Below are 8,784 nucleotides of genomic sequence, written 5' to 3' on the forward strand. Positions count from 1 at the left end.
AAACTCTTTTGGATCTACACAAATCATGCAAATGATATTTGGATTCAAAATTCAATTTTACTTAAAGGTGATAAGTTTGCATCCCCTGAATATTCAGTTGTTAATGTCCCTTTGTTTTATTTGCATACAGTACATCTATAGTACATTCGAGACACTTTGTACATTATTGTAACAAAATTGAGCACCTGTGACAGTGGAATTTGTATTTGTAGAGAATATTTCAGTAAAGTTATCAAGAAAATGTTTTTGGAGTTACAAGCTTGTATTTTGTTTCTTTCTCTCTCACAAACACAACAAAACCTTCTCAAAATCTTCATTGCAGGTGCATAAATCCTATTCTACAAATCACAAATTAAGAAATTCACAGACTCAGTTATACCAGATTTATGCAGGGCTGTATTTCATTTTGGTCATATTATTGAATTATTTTTTCCTGAAATGTGTGTTTATTAGAACTGGACATATTTACAGACTTTATTAGAACAGTAGTATTTGTAGATAAGATCATGGTAGAATGACCTGCCTTTCTCAATTCGAGCATCTGAGTCTTCAGCCATTTTCCAAAAACACCTCTTAAAGACACCTCTTTTTTTTTTTTCCCTCAGCACCTGATCAATTAATACTAGCACTTACCTTTTCTATTCAGGACAATTCTATTTTATTCAGTTTGCTCTTATTTGTATAATAATAATATAAATAAATAACTTATGTGTACTGTGCTAGATTAAAGCCCCTTCACGGTGGTCCCAAAAAATTGCTGGAAAATTGCCAAAGTGCCTTCTGTGTGAACACAAACACGTCCCGGGATTGATCCCGGTTTGGGGACCTAGTAACATTGCCGGGTTCAGTCCCGGAATGAGCTCTGTGTGAACAAAAGCCAGAACCAATGGCGTAAAGGATGTGTATGTGATGACGCACGTTATCATGCGACTCTTTTAGCAGGTGTTTTGAAGGCAGATCAACATTCGTGACGAAAAAATGTGCAAATTGTAATGAAGCAGAGATCAGTTAGTTCCTCACTATCCGTGCTGAAGCTGAGATCGTTCACCAGTTTAAGTGAAACAAAACACGTCACATCGTAATGTCGCGTGTCTTTACGGGATCTTTATGGGTTGTGTGTGAACGCACACACAGATTCCAGAAAATTACTGGCAGTGTGAATGAACCACAATCAAACGATCCTGGAACACATTATTGGTGTATTTTCCGGAATTTCTGTGTGGAAGATGCTTTATACATAAACAACAATGGCCCCAGTAGCTGATCAGCTGCCATGTTTATAAAGTATTGAAAACACTTCTGGTTTGCTTCTTCTCCTTCTTCCGTTTTTTGGCGGCCTAGCGTTTTCAACTCGTACATTACACATCACATCCTGATGTCTTGTATCATTATGGGACCTTTACGGGTTGTGTGTGAACGCACTCACTGGCAGTGTGAATGAACCAAAATCTAACGATCCGGGAACAATTACCCGTGTATCATCTGGAATCTCAGTGTGAAAGGGGCTAAACTGAGCACTTTTATACTGTTGTTCTCTTATTTGTAGAATAGGATTTGTGCACCTCAGAATTTGAAATGGTGTAACTGTTGTGTTGTGTTTGCTGGAGAGAATTAGTAAAAAATTTAAAATAAAAATAAAAATATTGCTAGTACTAAAAAAATTATCTGTGACTTTAAATTTACCAATATGCATGTGTGACTATTCATTACAACTATTCCACTGTCACAGGTGCTCAGGTTTGCTATAATAATACCTTCACAGAACATGGTAGTAGTCAGCTATCCATGCAAAAGCACCGAGGTCACTGTGGTGTACTGTAGGTACAGCTGTCCAGACCAACATCTGATGTGCTGATCATCTTCAACTGTCATCCCAGAAAACCTGCAATAAAAACAGTACAGTTCAAAATCCATCATACATTACCAATATAACAGGGCTGTGCAATCCTGTTCCTGGAGATTTACCTACCATCAGAATTCAGATCTGAACCTGATCCAACACACCCGTCTGTAACTGTCAACTGTTTTCACTGATGTGCTGTGAAGTAGATTTGCTGATAAGATCCGTCCTGAAAGTACATCGATAACACAGTAAAAATGTGTTTTCGTAGAGGGTCGTTTAATAAAGGCACAATATTACTTTTTCAATGATCTCATTAATAATGTTGTTTGAGACATGGCATGCAACAGCTTTTTAAGTTCATTTACAGCCATTTACATTTGTATCATAAATACATACGGAGTCCCAAAGTGCTCTTCAGTAAACATGCAAAAAGATAAGATGTCCAAACTAATTAATATTTTACAGGGCTCCAGACTAACTATTTTTATAAGGAGCACTAGAGCCCCTGCCCTGACTGAAAATTTTTAGCAGTACAAGCAGAACATTTAGGGGCACACCTTAAATCAGCCTGCAATCGTTCACATATTTCCCCCATTTTAAACTGTATTATTGAGAAATGCTTTGATAATAGACTTAACTCATAGAAATTACAATGTGCAGTATTCTTTTAATTTCAGAGGAATATGAAAAAAATATGTGATGAAAAAACGTATTTCAGGTGTTGAAATACGGCGGCGCCGATGCCACATGACTGTGACGTGTGGCATCAAAGTACCGCGAGAGCATTTCGAGAGCAGCCGGCTGACTCAGCCGCCGCAGTTTCTCCAGAGCGACTGCAGGAGCGCTGATGACGACACAGCTGTTTCACGATTGGCTAAATTCGTCACATGACAACCATCACGTGTATTTCGGGTTTATTCTAACCTTTTCAGTCGCAATAATGGCTACAAATCTGTCTTTTTGAAACGGTAAAAGCTTTTTTACTGTATGTAGTCACTCTGTTGTATTGAGTAACGTTTATCATACAACACAGATAAAAGCATACCCCCACTTTATTAGAATTTAAATAGTATATGATTATGTTGACCTTTATTCTTGAAATGATGGTGCTGTATTAAGCAGTATATGAAAAGTGTTTCTGTTGATCATGAAAACGTTTCTAAAACGTCTGTGTATTTGACAAATATTGCATTTAATTCACTTAATCTGTGATAAAGTATGCAAACACCGCGTGAGTGTCACTAACGGGAGCAGAAAGTGTCCAGCTTGAGGTGTCTGTTTTCAGCTCCGCCCCCGACTGCAAGCGGCTACTCTCGCTGATCGCTGTCTGTAGCCGTGCTTCAAGTCGAACGCACCTAACGCTAGTTCTGCCACTCTCACAGCACCTCCTGCTGGCAGACAATCAGTTTGCATTTTCATTAAGCCTGTCTCCGGCAACATGTTTTTGTTGTTACTCTTTTTTTTTTCTGCTGCAACTCAGAGCACTTTTCATACTCTTTATACTGCTAAAGCACATTTGTTTCAATCTATGAGAATCATCAGCTTACACTACCAGTCAAAAGTTTTTGAATAGTAAGATTTTTTTTAAGGATTCTCTTCTGCTCACCAAGCCTGCATTTATTTCATCCAAAGTACAGCAAAAACTGAATTTAGTATATTATTTAAATATTTTTAAGATTTAAAATGCTGCTAGAACTGCTTTCTATTTTAATATATTTTCAAATGTAATTTATTCCTGTGTATGATTTCTTTTAAGAAATTATAGAAATTAATTATTTTATTTAGCAAGGATGCTTTAAATTGATCAAAAGTGATGATAAAGACATTTATAATGTTACAAAAGATTTCTATTTCAGATAAATGCTGTTCTTCTGAACTTTCTATTCAAAGAAATCTGAAAAAAATGTACTCAGGTGTTTTCAACAAAAAAAAATATTTTTGAGCAGTAAAAATAGGATCGTGTGACTGGAGTAATGATGCTAAAAAATTATAGCTTTGAAGTCAATAAATGCAAGCTTGCTGAGCAGATGAGAATTCTTTAAAAAACATTAAAAATCTTCCTGTTTAAAATCTTTTGACTGGTATTGTATGTAAGCCTATAGTTTGAGGTTAAAGATATTAGTATTAAATAGGTGTGTCCGAGACGATTATTTGACAGTGATTTCACATTTCTTATTAGCATGAAGGCTAAATACAAATAAAAGGTGAACATAACATGCTTTTTTTTCCTCTAAAATATTATATGGTTTTATATAAGGTGTCAAACTTCGCAAATTAATTTTTCATAAGCACAAACATATGTTGTGGGCGTTCTTGGCAGTTTTTATTAAGCTTTTTTTAGTATTCACATCAATATCGGAATTATATCATATCGACGAAGGGATACTCCATCCCAAAATGAAAATTTTGTCATTATTCACTTACCCCCATGCCTTTCCAAATCCGTAAAAGCTAAGAAATATATTGTGATATAGATTTATATAATATAAATTATTGTCTTTTGGGAAACACTGTATTACCAAAACTGTAACAATGGACCCTTTTCACAAGACTGTGATGACACGTTTAACAGTCATCAGCATCGTAAATCCTTGTATGTTTTTCTTTTTTTTTTTTTTTTTTTAATGTATTAAACATTTATAACACTATTCTTTGTATTATATCACCTTTGCATCAAATTACAAATTATTGTTTCTAAGGGGAAGGGCAAGTCATGGCCTAGTGGTTAGAGAGTTTGATTCCTAACCCTAAGGTTGTGGGTTTGAGTCTCGGGCCGGCAATACCACGACTGAGGTGCCCTTGAGCAAGGCACTGAACCCCCAACTGCTCCCCGGGCGCAGCAGCATAAATGATACCCACTGCTCTGGGTGTGTGTTCACGGTGTGTGGGGGTTCACTGCTGTGTGTGTGCACTTTGGATGGGTTAAATGCAGAGCACCAATTCTGAGTATGGGTCACCATACTTGGCTGTATGTCACTTCACTTTCACTTTAATGCAGCGTCGATGGGAGGGATGGTAAATTTGACATCGTTTTCTCTTCTGACTGCTGTTATAAGTCTCTCTCAATTGTTTTCCTTTTATTGAAAGTCATGAAAACACTATCGTGGAGTTTTTCTTTTGCTATTTGGGAATGCAAAAAATATATTTGTGGTACTCTCCCATTCACTGCTCTTCAAGTTAACCCAATTGGACTACTTTCCGCTACTGAGAAACCCAGAAATGTGAAAAGGGTCCATACAAAGCTGGTTAAAAATCTGCAAACTTACCTTTTAGGGCAATGATTACAATATAAGGATTATTAAGCAGCTTTGCAAGTTCATCTATAGTTGCCATCATCTGAAATCTTTGTGAGGTCTGGCATCTTCTGAAGTCTTCACACGCGAGGCTGGAGAAACAGGAAAACAAAAGGAGCACAAAAGCACAAAAGATGATTTCATCACATATAACAGAAGTGCAAGGTTATGAGATGTTTTCTGTGTGAATTCATGTTAAAATGTAATTGACTGTTCACAGTGAGCTTGATTGACAGGTGATCTGACCGTCGATCTGATCGTAACGGTGAATCTTGCCCGACAAGGACAAATTAGAAAGGAGAGTAGATTAACTTCGGTGGACTTTAACTTGAAAAATGTTGTATAAAGACATGTGACATCTTTTATTTTGTGCTTTAAATTTGAATCCATCGGTTCATGTGTGCTGCTTGAACTGAGGCGCTACAGCGTTCTGTCACAACACATTAAAACAGCACAAAACAGTATTTATTGTTTGAATTTCTAAAAAAAAAAAAAAGACAAAATTTGAAAGCTGAAACCTTATTTCATACCAGAAGTAACTATCTCTGTCTTGTCTGTCTGTGTGGTGTCAGTTTCCTCTTTGGTCCACGATGTGTTTGTCGCTGTGTGAGAACAAGGTGTGTACTGTGAGAGCAGCATGGCTTGTCGGACATAGCAACAGTATTTAAGGAGGGTGGGTTTTTGTGAAGGGTCAATTTGTTTCTTGAGCAGCAAATCAGCATATTAGAATGATTTCTGAAGATCATGTGACACTGAAGACTGGAGTAATGATGCCAATTTTTTTTACTTTGATCACAGAAATAAATTACATTTCACAGAAAACTGCTATTTTAAATTGTAATATTATTTCACAATATTATTTATTTTACTTTTTTTATCTGCTTTTTTTCAGAAATTGGTAAGCATAAAAGTCTTATTTTCAAAAACATAAAAAAAATCAGAATTTTGAACATTAGTGTATGTTTGGGGTTAACTTGCTAGCCGTATGGTTCAGTGTGTCTTGGAGATGTTGTTGGACAGGAGGTTTGCTCAGACTCTGGGATGCAGAAGAACATCAATCATGGAAGAATCTGGAAATATAACAAGCAATCTGTCACAGAGCCAACAATATTCAGTATACAATGACAGTTTTATCACAAGGAACCAAGCTAGAGCACAGGTGAAATGTAGAAAAGATAAAGAATATGTATTTAATAAATATCCTGAACAGTTTTTATCAATATTTGTTTATCATTAGACGAGATCAAAATGCGTTTGAACTGTACCGCTGATGTAATGACGTCACTGATTAATGGTAACCTTAGTGTATATTTAGGTTAAATAAAAAAGCCTATTTTCAATCATCCATTGAAAAATTACCAGCAAAACTTTTACAGAACTGTCAAAGCCTCTCATCTATACATAAATGTGTTATTAAAATCCTAAACTTTTCATAAAGAGCTCAGTCTATGGAGTTAGCATACGTTACCTCCTCTGATAACGGTTAAGATGCTTACGGACTTGTTCGAAAACACTACACCATTTCTATGGAGTAAATTCAACAGATGCGGGTCAAATACAAGCAAGAGAAGTGTCAGGAACAGTGGCTTATGATATTTGTGCGATTTTCATGGACTAAACTTACCGAAAGCAGTGAAAACAGCAGCAAGAAACGGAGCTTGCAGCTTGCCAGTGTTGTCGGTCGCCCCGTTTCCATGGCAACTCCCTCCTCCAGTGTTTGAATCTGAAGGACCGCTACTCCGATGTTCAGCGCGCGCACGTTAAAGCACGCGGAATTTACATAGGCTAAACAAAGATTTCGTTAATAAATAACTTAAATCTAATTAAATTATTAAATAATCAATTTAAGGTTTTTTTTCGTAGTTCCATGACCCATTCACAGGTGAAAAACGCCACCCCTGCACGTGAGTCAGATAAAACATCACTTTTACAGTGATAATAAGTATAAAAGTATAAAAAGATTAAGTTTTATAGTTTAAGTAGTTTAAGATTTGGTGCTTTTTTTTTTTTTTTTTTACGAACATTCAACCCCCTATTTAGCCTATTACAAAGCCTGCTTATGTATGACTCTCTAACACTTGCAATCTCTATTTGTTTTCTCACTGCTTGTTATCATAAAAAAAAAAAAAAAAAAAACTAGCTTTCTCTATTCTTTATCTGGTCTAGCCTACCTACTGGTTTTTTCTCTCTCTCTCTCTCTCTCTCTCTCCATATCTATATATATATATATATATATATATATATATATATATATATATATATATAAACCATATATACTATATATAGCCTATATATATAACTTGCTACGTGTACTGCGTTGGGTTAAACCACCGAGACTTTTCATAGCACATACATAATATTGCGCTTTAGTTGTTTTTGATCGCTGCTATTGTCGTCATAAATGTGTGAGTGAGTGTGTGTGTGTGTGTGTGTGTGTGTGTGTGTGTGTGTGTGTGAACACTGGACTGACCATCGGCTTGCCAGTGATACAACACATGTCTGCAGAATAAAATGAATAAACATTAAACATTCGACAAAGCTCAAGTTAAAATGTTTTGTGTGTCATTGCTTTTAAAACGTTCATTCCACTTCAGACTTTAAGTAGCCAATAATATTCAGTGACAGACGGACAACCCACTAGGCTATATAAAATAATGAATAAAAATACATTTAGTTACCCTTTTTCTCTGTGTGAGAGTGCAAGCGCAGATCTCTGATGCCTCTGATCAAGTTTCAACTTATATCAGACGTTATGATTTAGATCAGATTCGTCGGCTGTGTCGGTTGATGAGTCAACGTGATTTCGACGTTGAATTGATGTTTTATTTTCCACGAAATAGCGTTCTGACGTTCCGACCAAATAGTGAACGTTGATTCAACATCGAAATTTGATCGACGACCGATACTGACCTTTACAACCAAAAATCAACGTTGAATCAACGTCTGCTTGCTATCTGATTCACCTGATTATCCTTGTTTAGTTTCAGTTACTTAAGCGTAGTGTTTTCATGTGTCTAGCATCCAGTGTTAAATCTCAATTCCCTGTGCTATGTATGTGTCCCTGCCTGTGAGTCTTTGTGGATTAATAAAGACTGTTCTTTGTAATGCTCCTTTGTCTCCTCATCCCTTGCTCCAACACAGTTGTAGCAATCGTGACAGAACACTGGACCTGAAACAAACAAATGGAGATCGCCACAAAATTCGCCACTCTAGCCCATAAGGACCATCCATTTGTTGAGTTCGCCCGGGAATTCTGTGGGCTCGCCATTAAGACGGCACTATATGACACACCACACTTAATTCTTTGTTCTGTATCGGGGCCAATTACCATCGCCCCGTGGACCTCCCAGACACCGCTGGACTGAACTGGAGGGAAGGTATACTCCAGTGTCTGCAGAGTGTCCGGCCCCGATCCAGAACCAGTTCTTCGTCAAATCCCGCTGGCCGCTTAGCAGTCAAGCCCGCAGGTCACTGCACTCTCAAGTCTGCCGGATGCTCCATTTTCAAGTCCGTCAGCCGATTCACTCCCAAGGCCTAGTATGACAGCAGCCCGGTCTTTAAAGGTCCCCTGAAGTGCCTTGAAATATGCAGCATTATTCTATGTGGCGATGTAATTTCAACTGAAACAGGAAGAGAGGGCATTTGTTT

General features: G+C 37.1%; 1 long non-coding RNA gene across 2 annotated transcripts; it reads right to left on the reverse strand.

Annotated features, from left to right (window-relative positions):
• Positions 1-925: 925 nt before the first annotated feature.
• Positions 926-6,979, reverse strand: LOC109073895. 2 transcript variants are annotated; one of them, XR_006157328.1, is made up of 7 exons: positions 6,761-6,979; positions 6,605-6,660; positions 6,111-6,206; positions 5,667-5,738; positions 5,110-5,228; positions 1,970-2,069; positions 926-1,882 (listed from the first exon to the last, which is right to left on the reverse strand). It is a non-coding gene; the product is annotated as an uncharacterized LOC109073895 (long non-coding RNA). The 2 variants fall into 2 exon arrangements; XR_006157329.1 differs by lacking the exon at positions 5,667-5,738 and having other exon boundaries at positions 6,761-6,974.
• Between the last annotated feature and the right edge of the window lie 1,805 nt (positions 6,980-8,784).

Source organism: Cyprinus carpio, chromosome B19 (assembly GCF_018340385.1).
Source record: "Cyprinus carpio isolate SPL01 chromosome B19, ASM1834038v1, whole genome shotgun sequence".
Taxonomy (NCBI): Eukaryota; Metazoa; Chordata; class Actinopteri; order Cypriniformes; family Cyprinidae; genus Cyprinus; species Cyprinus carpio.